Source organism: Coffea arabica, chromosome 11e (assembly GCF_036785885.1).
Source record: "Coffea arabica cultivar ET-39 chromosome 11e, Coffea Arabica ET-39 HiFi, whole genome shotgun sequence".
Classification (NCBI taxonomy): Eukaryota; Viridiplantae; Streptophyta; class Magnoliopsida; order Gentianales; family Rubiaceae; genus Coffea; species Coffea arabica.
The window spans coordinates 35101004-35124643 of record NC_092331.1 but is presented as its reverse complement, the minus strand read 5'-3'; the positions used below and the strand labels follow the sequence as shown (position 1 = coordinate 35124643).

Genomic DNA, 23640 nt, shown 5'->3' with positions numbered 1-23640 from the left:
CCCATCATTTTCTTTATTCATTTACTAAAAAATCAAAAACACATTTTTTTAATCAAATAAATCAAAATTCATTTTTATAACTCTTTTTTTTTAAAATGGGGCGCTATAGTTTGGCGACTCCACTGGGGACTTAGAGGGTCCGAGCATTTGATTTAGTCAATCTTTTTCATCTTTTAATCTTTTTATATATCACATTTGGAGGTATTGGATCGAGTCTCAGCAAAGCAAGTGGAATCTAGCTCCTGAGAGCTCCCGTATCCTTATTGAGTGTGTTTATTGTTAATTGTGAATTTCTTGAACTTTATAGCTTTATTTCCTGTATAAGTGTTATTGTTACTTGAACTATGTGTTTGCATGTTTTTCTTGGCCCCACTGAGCGTTCGCTCACCCCATTAGTTTGTTTTCCTTAATAGGAGCTCGGAATGGAAAGATTTTTGGAGAAGCTAACTTGATTACCTTTTTAGTAGAATTTTGGATGTAATCGATTATTCGTCTTATGGTGGTTGTATTTTTAGGAAAAATTGATGTACTTTTGGTAACTTATGAAGTAAGATTTGAATGTTTAATTAAGGAAGCGACTTTTCCTTACTTCGACTTTTATTATTAGTTGTTTATCCTTAAGTTTGAATTGGATTCGTATCGAGTCCTGGCGAGAGTTAGGCAGGCATTCCGCTAATACCCTTGAGTCCGTCCTAGGGAGAAGTGGGGGTGTGACAACTACACCGTCATGTAAAGCAATGTGGCTTTTCTAGACCGAAATTTATTTTAAGTGTCAATTCAAGCTTTTTCTTGATATCTTTTTATTTTTTTACTTTTATATATTTTTTCCTTACTGATTTATACCCCCTTTTTTTCCCTCATTACGCAACTTTCAATTATCATGAAATTAATCCTGCACGCTTGCATTGACTGGCACCTTATTTATCCTGCACGCTTCCGGTTATACATTTGCACAGACAACTTTGAGCGATAACTCGGGTTTTGATCGAGTTGTACCATTCTTGATTTGCCTCGCCTTTAGATCCGCCTTCATGCTTCAATAATAGGCAAAATATGAAGCAAACGTTCCGACGGAGCTAAATTACTATGGGATATAGAACGAAGAGGAAAATTAGGTTTTGAAACAAAAAGGGAGGGGTGCAATACGAGGACTTCCTAGGGGGTCACCCATCCTAGTGCTACTTTCGTCCAAGAATGCTTAACTTCAGAGTTCTGATGGGATCCGGTGTATTAGTGCAGGTATGATCGCACCCGCCATGTTCCTTTCGTGTTATTCTACTAAGTAACCCCGTTTTGTAAAGCAATGTGGGTTATCTAGAGCGGATTTCATTTTATGCGTCAATTCAAGCATTTTCTTCTTATCCTTTTATCTATTTACTTTTATATTTGCACCATGTTTGTTTTCCCTCATCGCACAACTTTTAATTATTATGAAATTAATCCTTCGCGGTTGCGCTTATACCTTTGCACTGACAATTTTGAGCGACCACCCGGGCTTTGATCGAACTGTACCAATCCTGATTTGTCTCGTCTTAGATCCGCCTTCATGCTTCGATAAGAAACAAAATATGAAGCAATCGTTCCGACGTGCTAAATTATTCTGGGATAAAAAACAAAGAGGAAAATTGGATTTCGAAACAAAAAGAGAGAGGTGCAACACGAGGATTTCCCCGAGGGTCACCCATCCTAGTATTACTCTCGTCCAAGCATGCTTAATTTTAGAGTTCTGATGGGATCCGGTGCATTAGTGCCTGTATGATCGCTTTATTCTTTTAAACTGCCTCATCTTGTGAAGTGATGTGGTTTTTCTAGACCGAACTTCATTTTAAGCATCAATTCAAGCATTTTTTTCTTATCATTTTATTTATTTAGTTTCATTTTTTTTTCTTACGGATTTGAGCCTTGTTTTTTTTCACTCATTGCCCAACACTCAATTATCATTGAATTAATCTTTCCCGCTTGCGCTTATACATTTGACCCAACAACTTTGAGCGAGGATCCGAGGTTTGCTCGAGCTGTACCGTTCCTGATTTGTCTCGCCTTTTGATCCACCTTCATCCTTCGATAAGAAGTAAAATATGAAGAAATCGTTCGGACAGAGCTAAATTGCTATGGGATAAAGAACGAAAAGAAAAATTGGGTTTCTGAGCAAAAGGGAAGGGGTGCTACTCTTATCTATCCTAGTACTACTCTCATCCAAGAACGCTTAACTTTCGAGTTCTTATAGGATCCGGTGCAATAGTATCGGTATGATCGCACCAGCCATGTTACTTTCGCTTTATTCTTTTAAATTACATCATCATGTAAAGCAATGTGGCTTTTCTATACTGAAATTTATTTTAAGTGTCAATTCAAGATTTTTCTTGATGTCCTTTAATTTAATTTATTTTTTAAATTTTTCCCTTACTGATTTATACCCCGTTTTTTTCAATCATTGCGCAACTCTCAATTATCATGAAATTAATCCTCCATGCTTGCACTGACTTGCATCTTATTTTTACCATCATCGCGCAACTCTCAATTATCATGAAATTAATCCTGCACGCTTCCGGTCATACATTTGCACCGACAACTTTGAGCGATGACTCGGGCTTTGATCGAGTTGAACCATTCCTGATTTGTCTCGCCTTTAGATCCGCCTTCATGCTTCAATAGTAGGCAAAATATGAAGCAAACGTTCCGACGGAGCTAAATTACTATGGATATAGAGCGAAGAGGAAAAATTAGGTTTCGAAACAAAAAAGGATAGGTGCAATACGAGGACTTCCTAGGGGGTCACCCATCTTAGTGCTACTCTCGCCCAAGAATGCTAAACTTTTGAGTTCTTCTTAGGGACTTCCTAGGGGATCCGGTGCATTAGTGCCGGTATGATCGCACCCGCCATGTTCCTTTCGCGTTATTCTGCTAAGTAACCCCGTTTTGTGAAACAAAGTGGCTTATCAAGACCAAATTTCATTTTGTGCGTCAATTCAAGTATTTTCTTCTTATCCTTTTATCTATTTACTTTAATAATTTTTTATTAATGATTTGCACGTTGTTTTGTTTCCCTCATCGCGCAACTCTCAATTATATTGAAATTAATACTTGACGCTTGTGCTTACACGTTTGCGCCGACAACTTTGAGTGATGACTCGGGTTTTGATCGAGCCATATCGTTCCTGATTTGTCTCACCTATGGATTTGCTTTCATGCATCTATAAGAAGCAAAATATGAAGCAATCGTTCCGATGGAGCTAAATTAATATGGGATAAAGAACGAGGTGGAAAATTGGGTTTCGAAACAAAAAGGGAGGGGTGCAACACGAGAACTTCCCGGAGTGCTCGCCCATCCTAGTGTTACTCTCGCCCAAAAATGCTTAATTTCGGAGTTCTGATGGGATCCGGTGCATTAGTGCCGGTATGATCGTACCTGCCATGTTCCTTTCGCATTATTCTTCTAATTAACCTGGTCCTGTTAAGCAATGTGGCTTATCTAGACCGGACTTCGTTTTATGCGTCAATTTAAGCATTTTCTTCTTTTCCTTTTATGTATTTATTTTTATATATTTTTTGTAATGAATTGCATCATGTTTTTTTACCTCATCGCATAACTCATCGCGTAACTCTCGATTATCTCGAAATCAATCCTTCAAACTTGCGCTTATACATTTGTGCCGACAACTTTGAGTGACGACTCGAGTTTTGATAGAGCCGTACCGTTCCTGATTTGTCTCGTCTTTACATCCGAATTCATGCCTTGACAAGAAGCAAACTATGAAACCATCGTTCCGACGGAGCTAAATTACTATGGGATGAAGAACGAAGAGAAAAATTGGGTTTTGGAAACAAAAAGGGAAGGGTGCGACACGAGGACTTCCCAGGGAGTCAGCCATCCAAGTGTTACTCTCGCCCAAGCACGCTTAACTTTGGAGTTCTGATGGGATCCGGCGCATTAGTGCCGGTATGATCGCAGACACCATGTTCCTTTCGCTTTATTCTTTTAAACTACCCCATCCTGCGAATTCGCTTTATTCTTTTAAACTACCCCATCCTGCGAAGCAATGTGGCTTTTCTAGACCGGATTTCATTTTAAGCGTCAATTCAAGCATTTTCTTCATCTCATTTTATCCATTTACATTTATTTATTTTTTTCTTTCTGATTTGGACTTTGTTTGTTTTCGCTCATCGCGCAACTCTCAATTATCATGAAATTAATCCTTCACGGTTACACATATATATTTGCACCGACAATTTTCAGCGACCACCCGAAATTTGATTGATCTGTACCATTCCTAATTTGTCTCTCCTTAGATCCGCCTTCATGCTTCGATAAGAAACAAAATATGAAACAATCGCTCCAACGGTGGTAAATTACTCTGCATAAAGAACGAAGAGGAAAATTGTGTTTCGAAACAAAATAGGAGGGTGCAACACGAGTATTTGCCCGAGGGACACCCATCCTAGTATTACACTAGTCCAAGCATGCTTAATTTTAGAGTTCTTGTGACGCCCCCACTTCTCCCAAAGGCGAACCAAAGGGTATCCGCGGGACGCCTGCCCAGCTCTCGCCAGGACTCACTACAATCCATCATTCAAGAGCTCGAAATACTTTAATTAACTTCAATACACAATTAAGGTACTTCAAATATCTCACACTTACAACTAAGTAGCTTTCAAGCTTAAATACAACCCAACGGAAAATGGTACAATAGCCATCCGTTATAATATAACTTAAAGTCTTCAAAAGAAAACATTCTAGTACTACTCACGAGTACCCTTGGTCTCGAACCCTGTAAAAGAAAACCACAACGTGGAATGAGCTACACAGCCCAGTGAGGTTCCAAGACACTCTAACGGTTCAAATAAATCAAGTAAGTTGGGCATATCATATGCATGGTTCAAGGTTACACAATGGCATGTTATCATGAGGTGATAATCTTTGTACGGTAATTTGAGACATTTATCATGGTATGAGACATTGGCATGTATAGTTCACGAGTGATTGGAGCTTATTACAGGCATAGCTCAGGATTTCATGTTGGCATTTTAGCACGAAACAATTATTATGATACAAGGTAAACATATAATGTAGGATACGGTGTTCCAGTGGAACTCTGTCAGTCATCTGCACCTTATGACTTCCGGATCCCCTCGGTTTGACTGGCCATCACCTTATCCCTCCAGTGGTAATACTCGAGTATACCGAAACGGTTGTCCAGGGTTCCAACCTACCCGACCGAGCCCAGTCCTGGCTCGAGTAGGTCAGTAACCGAGGCAGGGCCCAAGTTCAGCTTAGAGCTTACAACATGCACAAGTAATCAAGTAATTCGACAAAAGGTAAAATTCATCATTTGAGTAGGTCGAGTGAGATAAAGTACACACTCGCCTAACAATGATGGACAACTTCATATAACATGTGATTCATGATAATCAAGTGATCAAGTGGATACTTAGCACGTAAGCACGTAAGCAATACAAGTTGATTTCATGGGAGCATATAATTCACGGATATCGAATAATCATATAGATTAGAAATCATATGAGCAAATAGTCAGGTAATCAGGTAGTCATGTGGGTTGGTAAACGGTTCACGGTTAACGGTTAACTGTTCACGGTTGACGGTTAATTGACAAGCATTGGTCATATGCATAGGCCATCATTGGCCGTTATCCCATTTTTACCACGTGAGAGTCGAGGAGATTCACTCCAACGACGTATGCAACCTTAGCATACCAAGTCATGTTATTCGAGTATTTTCAAGCATGAATTATTCATCTCAAAAGAGAACGAGTGCGATAAAGTACACACTCGACTCCATTTTTCAAAACCAAGTAGACTAAGTAAACAATCTAGCAAGTTAAGCATGTATCGAGTTCATATGGTCATTTGATATGGTTAATGATTTAACCAATTCGTGTAGATATACAATGCAAGTATACATTCCTTAAATAGGCATGAGTATGGTAAATACTTAACACATAGCACTTAATAATCATGAAATAAGCGTGTCCTAGACTTATTCAATTACGTATTCCTATATGGAACACTCACCTAGTCAAAACAAGCGAGTAGTTTTCAAACAAGCGTTTTAGGTGTCCGCTCCGAGTTCCCCTTGGAGATTCCCTCGAGTGCCTGAGTAAACAACCATTAACTATTATACACTATCACTTAGAACTCCTACTTATCAAAGAAGGTTGTACAATCTAAAGGGAATTCATGAATTGGGCCTTAATTATTAATAATCGAGGCTCAAGAGTAAAGTTTTAAAGTCTAAAGAAAGAGACTAACATTTTTCATGAAATCGAGTTAAAAATGTTCAATCGGTATCGAGAAAAGAAGGTAAGTTTCCAAAATCTCATTTCTAAGAAATTGTCAAATTTTAGCTTTGGGTGTCAATTCTAGAAAAATCGTATCTTGCACTACGTAGGTCCAAAATTGGAAAGCTTGATACCATTGGAAACTACATTCCGAGTACTACAAGTTTCTAGAAGACACTTTCCCATGATTCCAAATGGAAGGTATTCAAAAGTTGGATCAAAGTTACAGCTGTAGAATACTAAGACAGTTTCAAGGTTGGTTTTTGGCCAATTTTGGAAATTCAGTAAAATTCACTTGTTTTGAACTAACCTTTGAAATTTGGAAATCAAATAGTGTTACAATCCAAGAGTATAACAATACAAGCGGATTGAGAAATGGAGTTTCGAGCACCAAGATATAGTAGCCCCAAGTTGAGGAAGATTCAAGACTGAAGAAGAATTTCCAGTTTTGAACCTCCAACACTAGAAATTTAATTCGGTATCGAAACGAACTTGGATTGGTACCAAAATTGGCAGTATTTTACTCCCATATGAAAGGTACCACTCTATCAAATTTCAGGGAAAAATACTTTCGGTAAGATAGTTAATTAGTCAACCAAAGTTCAGGAAAATTATAAGGCAATCTGCCTTTGACTTTCATTTTCCAAATTTCCAATCGTCTAACCAAGAAAGTTATCCAACCATGGTTCATTTGTGAAATAAGGGTCTAAGATACACCCATAATATCTTTGGTAAGTGTTTAATATCAAAAACATCAACTAACAAGTTCATTCCAAGATTTGGTTCCAAACCAGTCCCAACATTAGGGTTTTCCAAAACAGAGCAGTCCACTTGTTTCAGTCACAACTCAGTCAATATAGCTCGAAATTGAGCATGGCTTATGCCGTTGGAAAATACATTCATAGTACTAAAACATCACAGAAGAAGTCATTCCCAAATTCGGCACCCATCTGGTTCAAATTCGGGCATCAAGTTGCTGCCTGAACACTTCATTCCAGACGAACAGAGCAACAGGACAGCGAACTTAAAACATTTGGTTCGGCTTTCTCACAAGGAATCAGAACGTAAATTTTATACCAAATTAAAGCTAGGAATGTCTAGTTTCAAACGCCACCGACGGCACATGATTTCGACATCCGAGGACAGAGTTATAGCCAAAATGCCAACGCTGGACAGTGCAATACGGAACAGATTTCCAGATTGCCACTTCTAGGAGAAAAATTCATTTGACCCACCAAACGTTAATGTTTTCCAACGAAAATTTTTACACACATAATATAACATATATACATCAGGTTCATGCCAATAGATCACCAAAAATGGGCCTTCTTATGGCCGAACAAAACAGGGGCATTTTCGGAAATTCTTGCCAAGACCTCTACTTTGAGTTTCCAACAATAACACTCCATAAACTCATCATTATAACCACTAAACTACCATTAAATCCAACAGTAATCCTTAAATCAGCAACAACAACCCAAGTGTGGGAATACCAAGAGCCCACTCATTTCATTTTCACCATAAACAAGCTAACTAAGTGCATGCATGAGCTTAATCTTGCTATATAAATTCCAAAAGACAAGAATCCAAGGGTTGATCATTACCTATTCCTTGGGTGTGCAAGATCAGAAATTTCGGCCCTCTTGAAGCTCCAAGAACCCGTGAAGATGCAGCCTTTTGTTAGCTAAATCCAACCTCCAAGAGGTTTGCTAAGTGGTCTCCAAGTTTGGTGTGATTTGGAGGTGATTTGGGGTAGTTTTGGTTGAGATTAGTGTGCAGAATTTTTGTTGCAAATGAGTTAGAGAGAGAGAGGAGCTTGGCCGGCTGTGAGGAGAGAGAAGAGAGAGTGTGATTTTGATCTAAGTTGGCTTCTCAAAGAAGATTAAATGTGTGGTGAAAAATTGTTCCAAAGTCAACTCTTGTAAGGCTCGTTTGGCACGTTTTTAGGCTCGATTTTCTCGCGCGTTTGGTTCACTAGTGCACTAAACCTCTAATGCACTCATGTTAATATAAACATTATTCACTCTTAATTGTCTCGAAACAAGGGTCTAAAGTTCCTGAATTTAAATCGCGCGTGTGAAAACGCGTATCTCCAATTTAAGCGCGATAACGCGAAACTTCCGAGAAATTCTTATAACGATAGTACTAATAACTATCACTTGAGTATTTAAACATTAAAATGCCTAATTTAGGTCCATTGTACATGTCTCCAATATTTCAAACCTATTGTACTCTCAATCGATCAAGATTTCCAAAGACGTGTTCACTATTTTCACTAAACGAGCTTCCGAAAATTAATTTTTGAAACAAGTCATTTTAAAAATATAATGAAACTATATTTTCATGTAATTAGGTCTCAAGAGCTTAGAAAATAATATTCGGAGTAAAAGACCAAATAAATAATTAAATAAGCTAAAAATAGGAGATTAAATAAGTAAATTTTGCGAGTCCTCACAGTTCTGACACTATACCGTTCCCGATTTGTCTTGCCTTTAGATCCACCTTCATCTTTCGATAAGAAGCAAAATACGAAGAAATCGTTCCAACGAAACTAAATTGCTATGGGATAAAGAACGAAAAGGAAAATTGGGTTTCTGAGCAAAAGGGAAGGGGTGCTACCCTTATCTATCCTAACACTACTCTCATCCAAGAACGCTTAACTTTCGAGTTCTTATAGGATCTGGTGCAATAGTATCGGTATTGTGACACCCCGAATATTAGGAGGTTGTTTGTAAAGAAAATACTATTTCTTTGGATTTGATTTAAAACCTTATTTTGTTTTAAAAGATTAGAAACCCTAATATTTTAATCAAAAACCCTAGTTTACTTGTGACTAACCGGATTTCTTAAATCCCTCATATTTTAATTGAAACCCTAATTTTAATCACTGGAATTGTAAAATTCCTCACGTTTTTCTTAACAATGCCCTTTATTTGGAAATTATTTATTTATTATAGCCCTACTACCCAGTCATTCCACTATAAGTGTAAATGAACCTAAAAAGTAGGGTTTCACTTTTCGGTTTCAAGATTGGAGCAAATTAGGGTTTTCACATTTTTCCGTAGTGTGCCTATTCGGTACCGAGTAAGGATCAAATTTGGTAGCTAAGAGTGACTTTTGGATGAGGAAATATTATATGATTAGAAGTAATAATAATAAGTTAGTGATTAGAAGTTAAAAACTCAAGTATATGCGATTTTAGGACAAACGGCTTGGACCGACGAGTGTCGCGCGCTACCAATTGAACACACCACTTGATCCCTACTTTATTACCTTAATCTTCTTATTTTATTACAGCTAATTAACCCTCAAAATATCTCATACATCAGCCACAATTGTTGACTTTAAATACCAAGAGAGAGAAGGGAAAAAATGAATGGAATTGGTGGCGACAAGTGGCGGTATTTCATTGGATGGTTGACTAACTACTTTACACCATATTTATCACCAAAAACCAACCTATTTCCTCCATTATTTCTGCATATCAGCCGTGAGTTGAGGGAGGAAAAACAAAAGAAAAGGAAACTTCAATCAATCTTGGTTTTAGCTTGAATGAGTGAAAACAAGAAAAACTAAACCGATTAAAGTATGAGTTGTGATCTTGGGAAGCTAGGGGAAACAAAAATTCCAAGAGAAGGTGAAGTATTACTCTTGCAAGCTTCTTTCGTTGAGGTACAAGGTCTAACCCATAGCTTTGGTTCTTTTATTTTTTATTAAGATGTTATATAATTCATGTTTTGGTTAGATTAGTTGTGATACAAGTTGTTGGGATGATTTTAAGGTGATATATGTAAGTTAGGGTTTGATGATTTCTGCCTATATTTGCTATATGGATGATATATGTTGTATCTAAGCTTATATAGGAGGTTGTGGTGGTGGATTGAGGCAAGAAATGAAGAAAGTTTCATTGAATCCCAAAATTCCCAGATTTCTGGAAAATTTCAGCCTTGTTCTGTCCGGTTTTATTGCACCATCTTAGAGGCCGAATTAGGCTTGGAATAAAACATTAAAGTTGTATAGAATGGTATTTTATAGGTGCCTACAAAATTTCAGCTCAATCGGAGCAACGTAGCCAGTGAAAAGACTGAAATACCCCTGCTGCCCTGTTTCTATCCGAACTTGATAATTGCTTCTGTAATTGGTTAATTTGGTTGGGAATACTTCTGATTTGGTTGTTGACGTCTTCTTAATAAATGTAACCTGGTGTCTTAGCTTTCGGTTGGCTTTGGAATCACTTGATTTGGACAGAGGTAGCCCGAGTTATAGCCAAAGCACTCGCACCTGTTTTGTACCCTGGAATTGCGTACGTTCTGAATTTTGCTTCTGACCTTGCTTTATCCGTTTTGATAACGTACGAACTGGGTGTTGACCCCTTCATAATAAATATAGATCTTGGTTTCAGCTTCGAAACGGTATAAATTTCATCAAAATCCGAGTCCCTTAGCTCCAGTTATGACCAAAACAAGATCGGTTGTCAGAACTGCCTTCGAATTTGGACAGTTCTGACAGGAATGTTTGGACCTATTTTTCTCCATGCTCTGTATTGATTCAGCTTTTGTTCCAAACATGAAAGTTATAGCCTTATGTCCTAGCTTTCCAACGCCTTTGGAATTTCTTGATTTGGATTTGTGAGCTGTCAGTTATGGTCTAGAAAACAAACCCTGTTCGTCACCCGAACACGTAAATTTCTGGTACGGTTTTCCATAATTTCGACCTGCTTCCATTCAGATCTAGATTAAGGTGTCTTCATGAGAATTGTAGCCCTTCCTCATAGCTTCGAAATGGTGTCTTGCTCACCTTGATCCGACATTCCTAGCCTAACTTTTGATCAAAACGGTTTGAGATGGCAGATTTGGCCATTTCCGTTTGCCGTCCCGCGCGCGCATGCGCCCATTTTGCCGTTTCCGCACTTGCATGTGCCGATTTTGCCGTTTTACTTGTTTTGGGCATGTTAGTGGCCGTTTGTGATAATATGTGATGCAATCTTCTATTTCAGACAGTGGTGAGCTAGGCGGAGCCGGTGGGGCCCACTACTAGCGAACACGCACGAAGTGATTTTGTTCTTGTACTACTTTTATATTTTGAGTAAGTATTCAGGCCGTTTATGTGTATAAACTGCTTATGTGTTTTGATGTGAATAAAAGGGGAACTTAGGCGAGGGTGTACTTTATCACACTCGACCTAAACCCTAGTTTGTACCTATGTTTCTTTATGAGATGTGTATACATGAATTATTTTGGGTTTGAACCCCTTGAGCTTGTAGCTCGAGGTGACGTTTGTGAGTTTTGGGTTTGAACCCCTTGAGCTTGTAGCTCGGGGTGACGTTTGTAAGTTGGGGTTGATCTTCCGACCTAGATGGACTATTCGAGCCGGTCAGGGCTTGGTCGAAGCCAGTCCAACTTAGTCTGAGGTCACCAAGTTTGTGAATCCGGTTCACCGAGAATGTGGACCAAGTTTGTGACCCGAGCTTGTGACTCAAGCTCAAGTTTGTGATTTCGTTCGCCCGGGCAAGTTTGTGAGGTGACTGGCCAGTGAGGGTGATAAGGTGTTCGGTGGGTGTACAAATGGAGTTCTACGGACCTTATTTATGGTCGACGGAGTGTCGACAGGAGATCACGCATGGCAAATGACTTGGCTTTGGAGCCAACCTGTATCCGTCCTTTGTATTGTTACTTTTGCACTCAACTTGACATTTTGTGGAATAGCTGTTTATTTAAATGTGAAATTTTACACTTTTACCCTGTTCACTTACTAAGCTTCTAGCTTACCCCATTTCCTTTGTTTTCCTTAGCAGGGGACGACGCGGGGAACTTCTTGGCACCTTCACTAGTATAGTTAGGTTTGATTGTAATAGTCGGACAGTTAGGATGTTTTTTTTTTGTTTTGGTGGTTTGTATAAGGACCCTCCATAGGGTCTACCTTCTGCTGGTTGTTATTCTAATGTATTAGAGTGGTTTGACTCGATACTTTTGAAGATGTAAATAGAACTCTTTTGGCGTTAGATATATAGTGAATAGTACGCTTGTGGGTTTATCTAGTTTTATTGTTTTGAAATTTTGAGTCCCGGCGCGAGCTAGGCAGGCGTCCCGCCGATACCCTAGGGTTCGCCCTTGGGAGAAGCGGGGGCGTCACAGGTATGATCGCACCAACCATGTTACATTCGCTTTATTCTTTTAAATTACATCATCATGTAAAGCAATATGGCTTTTCTAGACTAAAATTTATTTGAAGTGTCAATTCCAGCTTTTTCTTAATGTCCTTTAATTTATTTTATTTCTTATATTTTTCCCTTACTGATTTATACCCCATTTTTTTAATCATTGCGCAACTCTCAATTATCATGAAATTAATCCTCCATGCTTGCACTGACTTGCAACTTGTTTTTTTCCCTCATCATGCAACTCTCAATTATCATGAAATTAATCCTGCACGCTTCCGGTTATACATTTGCACCGACAACTTTGAGCGATGGCTCGGGCTTTGATCGAGTTGAACCATTCCTGATTTGTCTCGTCTTTAGATCTGCCTTCATGCTTCAATAGTAGGCAAAACATGAAGCAAACGTTCCGACGGAGCTAAATTACTATGGGATATAGAACGAATTCGAAACAAAAAAAGACGGGTGCAATACGAGGACTTCCTAGGGGGTCACCCACCTTAGTGCCACTCTTGCCCGAGAACGCTTAACTTCTGAGTTCTGATGGGATCCGGTGTATTAGAGCCGGTATGATCGCACCCGCCATGTTCCTTTCGCGTCATTCTGCTAAGTTACCCCGTTTTGTGAAACAATGTGGCTTATCTAGACCTAATTTCATTTTATGCATCAATTCAAGTATTTTCTTCTTATCCTTTTATCTATTTACTTTAATATTTTTTTATTAATGATTTGCACGTTGTTTTGTTTCCCTCATCGCGCAACTCTCAATTATATTGAAGTTAATCTTTGACGCTTGTGCTTACACATTTGTGCCGACAACTTTGAGCGATGACTCGGGTTTTGATCGAGCCGTACCGTTCCTGATTTGTCTCGCCTTTAGATTTGCGTTCATGCATCGATAAGAAGCAAAATATGAAGCAATCGTTCCGACGGAGCTAAATTAATATGGGATAAAGAACGAGGTGGAAAATTGGGTTTCGAAACAAAAAGGGAGGGGTGCAACACGAGAACTTCCCGGAGTGCTCGCCCATCCTAGTGTTACTCTCGCCCAAAAACGCTTAATTTCGGAGTTTTGATGGGATCCGGTGCATTAGTGCCGGTATGATCGCACCTGCCATGTTCCTTTCGCATTATTCTTCTAATTAACCTGGTCCTGTTAAGCAATGTGGCTTATCTAGACCGGACTTCATTTTATGCGTCAATTTAAGCATTTTCTTCTTATCCTTTTATCTATTTACTTTTATATATTTTTTGTAATGATTTGCATCATGTTTTTTTACCTCATCGCATAACTCATCGCGCAACTCTCGATTATCTCGAAATCAATCCTTCAAACTTGCGCTTATACATTTGTGCCGACAACTTTGAGTGACGACTCGAGTTTTGATAGAGCCCTACCGTTCCTGATTTGTCTCGTCTTTACATTCGATTTCATGCCTTGACAAGAAGCAAACTATGAAAGCATCGTTCCGACGGAGCTAAATTACTATGGGATGAAGAACGAAGAGAAAAATTGGGTTTTGGAAACAAAAAGGGAAGGGTGCGACACGAGGACTTCCCAGGGAGTCAGCCATCCAAGTGCTACTCTCGCCCAAGCACGCTTAACTTTGGAGTTCTGATGGGATCCGGCGCATTAGTGCCGGTATGATCGCAAACACCATGTTCCTTTCACTTTATTCTTTTAAACTACCCCATCCTGCGAAGCAATGTGGCTTTTCTAGACCGGATTTCATTTTAAGCGTCAATTCAAGCATTTTCTTCATCTCATTTTATCCATTTACATTTATTTATTTTTTTCTTTCTGATTTGGACTTTGTTTGTTTTCGCTCATCGCGCAACTCTCAATTATCATGAAATTAATCCTTCACGGTTGTACTTATATATTTGCACCGACAATTTTGAGCGACCACCCAAAATTTGATTGATCTGTACCATTCCTGATTTGTCTCGCCTTAGATCCACCTTCATCCTTCGATAAGAAACAAAATATGAAACAATCGCTCCAACGGTGGTAAATTACTCTGCATAAAGAACGAAGAGGAAAATTGTGTTTCGAAACAAAATGGGAGGGTGCAACACGAGTATTTGCCCGAGGGACACCCATCCTAGTATTACACTCGTCCAAGCATGCTTAATTTTAGAGTTCTGACACTATACCGTTCCCGATTTGTCTCGCCTTTAGATCCACCTTCATCCTTCGATAAGAAACAAAATACGAAGAAATCGTTCCAACGAAACTAAATTGCTATGGGATAAAGAACGAAAAGGAAAATTGGGTTTCTGAGCAAAAGGGAAGGGGTGCTACCCTTATCTATCCTAACACTACTCTCATCCAAGAACGCTTAACTTTCGAGTTCTTATAGGATCTGGTGCAATAGTATCGGTATGATCGCACCAGCCATGTTACATTCGCTTTATTCTTTTAAATTACGTGATCATGTAAAGCAATATGGCTTTTCTAGACTAAAATTTATTTGAAGTGTCAATTCCAGCTTTTTCTTGATGTCTTTTAATTTATTTTATTTTTTATATTTTTCCCTTACTGATTTATACCCCATTTTTTTAATCATTGCGCAACTCTCAATTATTATGAAATTAATCCTCCATGCTTGCACTGACTAGCATCTTGTTTTTTTCCCTCATTATGCAACTCTCAATTATCATGAAATTAATCTTGCACGCTTCCGGTTATACATTTGCACCGACAACTTTGAGCGATGGCTCGGGCTTTGATCGAGTTGAACCTTTCCTGATTTGTCTCGCCTTTAGATCTGCCTTTATGCTTCAATAGTAGGCAAAACATGAAGCAAACGTTCCGACGGAGCTAAATTACTATGGGATATAGAACGAATTCGAAACAAAAAAGGACGGGTGCAATACGAGGACTTCCTAGGGGGTCACCCACCTTAGTGCCACTCTTGCCCAAGAACGCTTAACTTCTGAGTTCTGATGGGATCCTGTGTAATAGTGCCGGTATGATCGCACCCGCCATGTTCCTTTCGCGTTATTCTGCTAAGTAACCCCGTTTTGTGAAACAATGTGGCTTATCTAGACCAAATTTCATTTTATTCATCCATTCAAGTATTTTCTTCTTATCCATTTATCTATTTACTTTAATATTTTTTTATTAATGATTTGCAAGTTGTTTTGTTTCCCTCATCGCGCAACTCTCAATTATATTGAAATTAATCCTTGATGCTTGTGCTTACACATTTGCGCCAACAATTTTGAGCGATGACTCGGGTTTTGATCGAGCCGTACCGTTCCTGATTTGTCTCGCATTTAGATTTGCTTTCATGCATCGATAAAAAGAAAAATATGAAGCAATCGTTCCGACAGAGCTAAATTAATATGGGATAAAGGACGAGGTGGAAAATTGGGTTTCGAAACAAAAAGGGAGGGGTGCAACACAAGAACTTCCCGGAGTGCTCGCCCATCCTAGTGTTACTCTCGCCCAAAAACGCTTAATTTCGGAGTTTTGATGGGATCCGGTGCATTAGTGCCGATATGATCGCACCTGCCATGTTTCTTTCGCATTATTCTTCTAATTAACCTGGTCCTGTTAAGCAATGTGGCTTATCTATACCGGACTTCGTTTCATGCATCAGTTTAAGCATTTTCTTCTTATCCTTTTATCTATTTACTTTTATATATTTTTTGTAATGATTTGCATCATGTTTTTTTACCTCATCGCATAACTCATCGCGCAACTCTCTATTATCTCGAAATCAATCCTTCAAACTTGCGCTTATACATTTGTGCTGACAACTTTGAGTGACGACTCGAGTTTTGATAGAGCCCTAGCGTTCCTGATTTGTCTCGTCTTTACATCCGACTTCATGCCTTGACAAGAAGCAAACTATGAAACCATCGTTCCGACGGAGCTAAATTACTATGGGATGAAGAACGAAGAGGAAAATTGGATTTTGGAAACAAAAAGGGAGGGGTGCGACACGAGGATTTCCCAGTGAGTCAGCCATCCAAGTGCTACTCTCGCCCAAGCACGCTTAACTTTGGAGTTCTGATGGGATCTGGCGCATTAGTGCCGGTATGATCGCAGACACCATGATCCTTTCGCTTTATTCTTTTAAACTACCCCATCTTGCGAAGCAATGTGGCTTTTCTAGACCAGATTTCATTTTAAGCGTCAATTCAAGCATTTTCTACATCTCATTTTATCCATTTACATTTTTTTTTCTTTCTGATTAGGACTTTGTTTGTTTTCGCTCATCGCGCAACTCTCAATTATCATGAAATTAATCCTTCACGGTTGCACTTATATATTTGCACCGACAATTTTGAGCGACCACCCGAAATTTGACTGATCTGTACCATTCTTGATTTGTCTCGCCTTAGATCCACCTTCATGCTTCGATAAGAAACAAAATATGAAACAATCGCTCCAAATGTGATAAATTACTCTGCATAAAGAACGAAGAGGAAAATTGTGTTTCGAAACAAAATGGGAGGGTGCAACACGAGTATTTCCCCGATGGACACCCATCCTAGTAGTACTCTCGTCCAAGCATGCTTAATTTTAGAGTTCTGACACTATACCGTTCTCGATTTGTCTTGCCTTTGGATCCACCTTCATCCTTCGAAAAGAAGCAAAATACGAAGAAATCGTTCCGACGAAACTAAATTGCTATGGGATAAAGAACGAAAAGGAAAATTGGGTTTCTGAGCAAAAGGGAAGGGGTGCTACTCTTATCTATCCTAGTACTACTCTCATCCAAGAACACTTAACTTTCGTGTTCTTATAGGATCCGGTGCAATAGTATCGGTATGATCGCACCAGCCATGTTACTTTCGCTTTATTCTTTTAAATTACATCATCATGTAAAGCAATGTGGCTTTTCTATACTGAAATTTATTTTAAGTGTCGATTCAAGATTTTTCTTGATCTCCTTTAATTTATTTTATTTGTTATATTTTTCCCTTACTGATTTATACCCCGTTTTTTTTCAATCATTGTGCAACTCTCAATTATCATGAAATTTATCCTCCATGCTTGCACTGACTTGCATCTTATTTTTTCCCTCATCGCGCAACTCTCAATTATCATGAAATTAATCCTGCACGCTTCCGGTTATACATTTGCTCCGACAACTTTGAGCGATGACTCGGGCTTTGATCGAGTTGAACCATTCCTGATTTGTCTCGCCTTTAGATCCGCCTTCATGCTTCAATAGTAGGCAAAATATGAAGCAAACATTCTGACGGAGCTAAATTACTATGGATATAGAACGAAGAGGAAAAATTAGGTTTCGAAACAAAAAAGGACAGGTGCAATACGAGGAATTCCTAGGGGGTCACCCATCTTGGTGCTACTCTCGCCCAAGAACGCTAAACTTCTGAGTTCTTCCTAGGGACTTCCTAGGGGATCCGGTGCATTAGTTCCGGTATGATCGCACCCGCCAGGTTCCTTTCGCGTTATTCTGCTAAGTAAACCCGTTTTGTGAAACAAAGTGGCTTATCAAGACCAAATTTCATTTTAGGCGTCAATTCAAGTATTTTCTTCTTATCCTTTTATCTATTTACTTTAATATTTTTTTATCAATGATTTGCACGTTGTTTTGTTTCCCTCATCGCGCAACTCTCAATTATATTGAAATTAATCCTTGACGCTTGTGCTTACACATTTGCGCCGACAACTTTGAGCGATGACTCGGGTTTTGATCGAGCCATATCGTTCCTGATTTGTCTCGCCTATAGATTTGCTTTCATGCATCGATAAGAAGCAAAATATGAAGAAATCGTTCCGACGGAGCTAAATTAATATGGGATAAAGAACGAGGTGGAAAATTGGGTTTCGAAACAAAAAGAGAGGGGTGCAACACGAGAACTTCCCGGAGTGCTCGCCCATCCTAGTGTTACTCTCGCCCAAAAACGCTTAATTTCGGAGTTTTGATGGGAACCGGTGCATTAGTGCCGGAATGATCGCACCTGCCATGTTCCTTTCGCATTATTCTTCTAATTAACCTGGTCTTGTTAAGCAATGTGGCTTATCTAGACCGGACTTCGTTTTATGCGTCAATTTAAGCATTTTCTTCTTATCCTTTTATCTATTTACATTTATATATTTTTTGGAATGATTTGCATCATGTTTTTTTACCTCATCGCATAACTCATCACGCAACTCTCGATTATCTCGAAATCAATACTTCAAACTTTCGCTTATACATTTGTGCCGACAACTTTGAGTGACGACTCGAGTTTTGATAGAGCCCTACCGTTCCTGATTTGTCTCGTCTTTACATTCGACTTCATGCCTTGACAAGAAGCAAACTATGAAACCATCGTTCCGACGGAGCTAAATTACTATGGGATGAAGAACGAAGAGAAAAATTGGGTTTTGGAATCAAAAAGGGAAGGGTGCGACACGAGGACTTCCTAGGGAGTCAGCCATCCAAGTGCTACTCTCGCCCAAGCACGCTTAACTTTGGAGTTCTGATGGGATCCGGCGCATTAGTGCCGGTATGATCGTAGACACCATGTTCCTTTCGCTTTATTCTTTTAAACTACCCCATCCTGCAAAGCCATGTAGCTTTTCTAGACCGGATTTCATTTTAAGCGTCAATTCAAGCATTTTCTTCATCTCATTTTATCCATTTACATTTATTTATTTTTTATCTTTCTGATTTGGACTTTGTTTGTTTTCGCTCATCGCGCAACTCTCAATTATCATGATATTAATCCTTCACGGTTGCACTTATATATTTGCACCGACAATTTTGAGCGACCACCCGAAATTTGATGGATCAGTACCATTCCTGATTTGTCTCGCATTAGATCCACCGTCATGCTTTGATAAGAAACAAAATATGAAACAATGGCTCCAACGGTGGTAAATTACTCTGCATGAAGAATGAAGGGGAAAATTGTGTTTCGAAACAAAATGGGAGGGTGCAACACGAGTATTTCCCTGAGGGACACCCATCCTAGTATTACTCTCGTCCAAGCATGCTTAATTTTAGAGTTCTGACACTATACCGTTCCCGATTTGTCTTGCCTTTAGATCCACCTTCATCCTTCGATAAGAGGCAGAATACGAAGAAATCGTTCCGACGAAACTAAATTGCTATGGGATAAAGAACGAAAAGGAAAATTGGGTTTCTGAGCAAAAGGGAAGGGGTGCTACCCTTATCTATCCTAATACTACTCTCATCCAAGAACGCTTAACTTTCGACTTCTTATAGGATCTGGTGCAATAGTATCGGTATGATCGCACCAGCCATGTTACTTTCGCTTTACTCTTTTAAATTACATCATCATGTAAAGCAATGTGGCTTTTCTAGACTAAAATTTATTTTAAGTGTCAATTCAAGCTTTTTCTTGATGTCCTTTAATTTATTTTATTTTTTATATTTTTCCCTTACTGATTTATAGCCCGATTTTTTCAATCATTGCGTAATTCTCAATTATCATGAAATTAATCCTCCATGCTTGCACTGACTTGCATCTTGTTTTTTTCCCTCATCACGTAACTCTCAATTATCATGAAATTAATCCTGCACGCTTCCGGATATACATTTGCACCGACAACTTTGAGCGATGACTCGGGCTTTGATCGAGTTGAACCATTCCTGATTGGTCTCGCCTTTAGATCCGCCTTCATGCTTCAATAGTAGGTAAAATATGATGCAAAGGTTCCGACGGAGCTAAATTACTATGGGATATAGAACGAATTCGAAACAAAAAAGGACGGGTGCAATACAAGAACTTCCTTGGGGGTCATCCACCTTAGTTCCACTCCCGCCCAAGAACTCTTAACTTCTGAGTTCTGATTGGATCCGGTGTATTAGTGCCGGTATGATCGCACCCGCCATGTACCTCTCGCGTTATTCTGCTAAGTAACCCCATTTTGTGAAACAATGTGGCTTATCTAGACCAAATTTCATTTTATGCGTTAATTCAAGTATTTTCTTCTTATCCTTTTATCTATTTACTTCAATATTTTTTTATTAATGATTTGCACGTTGTTTTGTTTCCCTCATCGCGCAACTCTCAGTTATATTGAAATTAATCCTTGACGCTTGTGCTTACACATTTGCACCGACAACTTTGAGCGATGACTCGGGTTTTGATCGAACCGTACCGTTTCTGATTTGTCTCGCCTTTAGATTTGCTTTCATGCATCGATAAGAAGCAAAATATGAAGCAATCGTTCCGACGGAGCTAAATTAATATGGGATAAAGAACGAGGTGGAAAATTGGGTTTCGAAACAAAAAGGGAGGGGTGCAACACGAGAACTTCCCAGGGTGCTCGCCCATCCTAGTGTTACTCTCGCCCAAAACTGTGAAAGCCCCACCTCCCCCTAAGGCGAACCAGAGGGTTCGGCGGGCCGCCTGCCCAACTCTCGCCGGGACTCAGTCGTTCACTACATTCCTCAAACAGATTACAAGATAAAACTCACATATTACAATATAAATCTCCAATATACATCAAATTCTCCAATAATTACATGTCATAAGCGAAGCGGAAACGATTTCCAACTATACATAAAATGATTCCACATCCAAACGGTACAAAACATAGGCCATCTAGACTTGTGAATAAGCACAACAAGACCTTCCTTCGCTTTGAGCCCTGTGGAGGGGAATAAAACATTTTTGGGGTGAGCTAGAAGCTCAGCGAGTAACCAGTAAAATCAGAAATCAAATATATTTCACAATGTTGCATTTCGATCATTTCGATGATGTCATGATTCAGAGATCAAATGTTCGTTTAGTGCTCTCGTGAGCCAGGGAAATCATAGCACTTGAACACCCAACGCTCAAATAGATCATTTAACATTAACATTGACATTAGGAGGGAGCCCCTTTTTGAGCTCCGGAGCCATTTGCTCCATCATGTCACGAACTCACGAAAATGGTGGAGACGTTGGTGTCCAGCACAAGACTTTCCCAGAACTCATTGAAGCCAAATCATGTCATGAATTCACATGCAAGCACGCATGAGATGCAATCGAGTACATAATGCAAGAAACATTTCACAAGTACTTTGGAAATAGTTTAGGGTCACTCACCTCCACGGCTCAGAAATCATCCATCATATAACATTGCCTTGCTCAAATCCAAGTCTTAGATCAGAAACTCAATGCAATCAAGTCCTTTCAAAGTTCGGACAGGACTTCCCCTGAATTTGCTTACTTTTCCAGCCATCATGGCTTCATTATTTCCTCATCCAGTCCCAAAGGTACACACACACAACAACAAGTTCATCCAATAGCCATTCAGCAAGCTCCAAGTAGTCCTAGTACAAGTCAAGCTACGGAAAAGTCCGGAAATGAAAGTTAAGCTCAAAACCAGAAAAACAGTTTCGACGTTATTTTGCGGTAATGGTACCAAAGGCGCTACGATTGTCGGATGAAGGTGCAAGATATACCGTTTCGAAGCTAAGAGACAGGGGTACAATATTGTATAAGGTCACTCAACCCAGTTTCGAGTGTAACCAGGTCAAAAATGCAAGATACCATACCAGAATCACAAAAACAGATTCACAGAACGCATTCTAGCGGAAACATCATAAAGCAGGCATTCCAAGTCCAAATCCAGAAATTCCAAAACCAGCTGAAATCTAAGAAACAGGGATAAATTTCACCAGAAGGCCTCAACAACCAATTCGGAAGCAATTCCAGCCAAAACAACCAATTACAGGCGCAATTCTTGCATTCGGGTAAAACCAGAATAGCAATAGTAATTTCGACTTATATCATTCTACACTACTCCGATTGACCTGAAATTTTGTAGGCACCTCTAAAATATCATTCCCTACAACTTTCATGTTTTAAGTCAAGGCCAATTCGGCCTCTATCTAGGAGCTAAAAATTCGGGCAGAATGCTCCCTCAAGAACCCTAATTTTCTGAAATTTCTTCCAAAACAGAAATTGATTGCAATTGTCCACTTTTTCCACCTTCCAGCTTCATTACATAACATTTCCAATCATGATACATGACCACACAATCATTCTTATATTAAAAAAGAAAAATCCCCAAAAATAATAAAACTTCATCATTTCAACCACAAATCAAGAAATAATCCATAAACTTGCATCTCATATTACCACTAAGCATGATTTAAGCATCAATTAAAGAAGGAGGGTGGTTCTTCACAACTCACCTTAGAAACAAGAGAGAGAGAGCTAGTGGTCACCTTAACTTTCCAAATAACTTCACCAATCACCTCAAAATCACTACTTGAAGGTGTTTTATGGAGCAATTTCAAATTTAACCGGTTGAAGTTGAAGATTGAGCAAGGTTGTAGACCAAAATTGTGGAGAGTTTTCTTCCCTTTGAGCTTGCAAGAAGTCGGCCAAGAAGGAGGAATAAATGGTGAGTTTTTGGTCAATTTTGATATTAATTTGGTAAAGGCATGAATAGTGTAGTCAAAGTCCAAGACTTAATCTTATGGTGACACTTGTCACCTTTAGGTTTAAAACTTATCTTTTTGTCTCTCCAATACAAATATCTTAACACTTTGTAAAATAATATCACTTAATACAAAATTCCAACAAGTTGTCAAAAATATAATGCATTTACCGCACTAGCGGGTCCCACGTCCAAAATACGCTTTTAATTTCTCAAAAACTAACCGATACTAGAAAAATCATTTTCAAACTATCTTTGCTCATAAGCTTTATCTGGGAAATTTTTCTAATAAAGAAAATGTAGAAAAGGCGGGCGATTAAATAAAATAAACCCTAGAAAATTAGAAAATTTTCGGGTTCTCACACTCATTCTTTTCGGGGCGTCACAAACTCCCCTCCTTAAAAGAATGTCGTCCTCGACATTCCCTCTTGTACCAATCAAGTCAAGACATCCCGCAAAAATCTCTCAAGCATTCCAAGCTGACTCAAAGAGTCAAATCAAACCCACAGTCCGGCATCCTAAACTTCAAGCCTAGGATATACTACAGAGATCTGAAGCCTAAGCTCTGATACCAACTGTGACAGCCCCACCTCCCCCTAAGGCGAACCAGAGGGTTCGGCGGGCCGCCTGCGCAGCTCTCGCCGGGACTCAGTCGTTCACTACATTCCTCAAACAGATTACAAGATAAAACTCACATATTACAATATAAATCTCCAATATACATCAAATTCTCCAATAATTACATGTCATAAGCGAAGCGGAAACGATTTCCAACTATACATAAAATTATTCCACATCCAAACGGTACAAAACATA

General features: G+C 39.1%; 1 long non-coding RNA gene, 3 other non-coding genes and 12 pseudogenes across 5 annotated transcripts; all 16 read right to left on the bottom strand.

Annotated features, from left to right (window-relative positions):
* Positions 1–1134: 1134 nt before the first annotated feature.
* On the bottom strand, positions 1135–1253 carry LOC113719783 (5S ribosomal RNA). The gene has a single exon (XR_003455028.1). It is a non-coding gene; the product is annotated as a 5S ribosomal RNA (ribosomal RNA).
* Positions 1254–1648: 395 nt separating this feature from the next.
* On the bottom strand, positions 1649–1767 carry LOC113719766 (5S ribosomal RNA; annotated as a pseudogene).
* Positions 1768–2746: 979 nt separating this feature from the next.
* On the bottom strand, positions 2747–2879 carry LOC113719776 (5S ribosomal RNA; annotated as a pseudogene).
* A 412-nt stretch (positions 2880–3291) lies between these two features.
* Positions 3292–3411, bottom strand: LOC113719777 (5S ribosomal RNA; annotated as a pseudogene).
* A 424-nt stretch (positions 3412–3835) lies between these two features.
* Positions 3836–3954, bottom strand: LOC113719787 (5S ribosomal RNA). The gene has a single exon (XR_003455032.1). It is a non-coding gene; the product is annotated as a 5S ribosomal RNA (ribosomal RNA).
* Positions 3955–4576: 622 nt separating this feature from the next.
* LOC140021648 (uncharacterized) lies at positions 4577–8117 on the bottom strand. 2 transcript variants are annotated; one of them, XR_011825550.1, is made up of 3 exons: positions 7901–8117; positions 6031–6111; positions 4577–4769 (listed from the first exon to the last, which is right to left on the bottom strand). It is a non-coding gene; the product is annotated as an uncharacterized lncRNA (long non-coding RNA). The 2 variants fall into 2 exon arrangements; XR_011825551.1 differs by lacking the exon at positions 4577–4769 and having other exon boundaries at positions 5733–6111.
* Positions 8118–12915: 4798 nt separating this feature from the next.
* Positions 12916–13034, bottom strand: LOC113719742 (5S ribosomal RNA; annotated as a pseudogene).
* Positions 13035–13446: 412 nt separating this feature from the next.
* LOC113719775 (5S ribosomal RNA) lies at positions 13447–13566 on the bottom strand (annotated as a pseudogene).
* Positions 13567–13990: 424 nt separating this feature from the next.
* LOC113719735 (5S ribosomal RNA) lies at positions 13991–14109 on the bottom strand. The gene has a single exon (XR_003454995.1). It is a non-coding gene; the product is annotated as a 5S ribosomal RNA (ribosomal RNA).
* Positions 14110–15321: 1212 nt separating this feature from the next.
* Positions 15322–15440, bottom strand: LOC113719780 (5S ribosomal RNA; annotated as a pseudogene).
* A 412-nt stretch (positions 15441–15852) lies between these two features.
* LOC113719778 (5S ribosomal RNA) lies at positions 15853–15972 on the bottom strand (annotated as a pseudogene).
* A 424-nt stretch (positions 15973–16396) lies between these two features.
* On the bottom strand, positions 16397–16515 carry LOC113719798 (5S ribosomal RNA; annotated as a pseudogene).
* Positions 16516–17736: 1221 nt separating this feature from the next.
* LOC113719779 (5S ribosomal RNA) lies at positions 17737–17869 on the bottom strand (annotated as a pseudogene).
* A 412-nt stretch (positions 17870–18281) lies between these two features.
* On the bottom strand, positions 18282–18401 carry LOC113719781 (5S ribosomal RNA; annotated as a pseudogene).
* A 424-nt stretch (positions 18402–18825) lies between these two features.
* LOC113719810 (5S ribosomal RNA) lies at positions 18826–18944 on the bottom strand (annotated as a pseudogene).
* Positions 18945–20158: 1214 nt separating this feature from the next.
* LOC113719754 (5S ribosomal RNA) lies at positions 20159–20277 on the bottom strand (annotated as a pseudogene).
* Positions 20278–23640: the final 3363 nt, after the last annotated feature.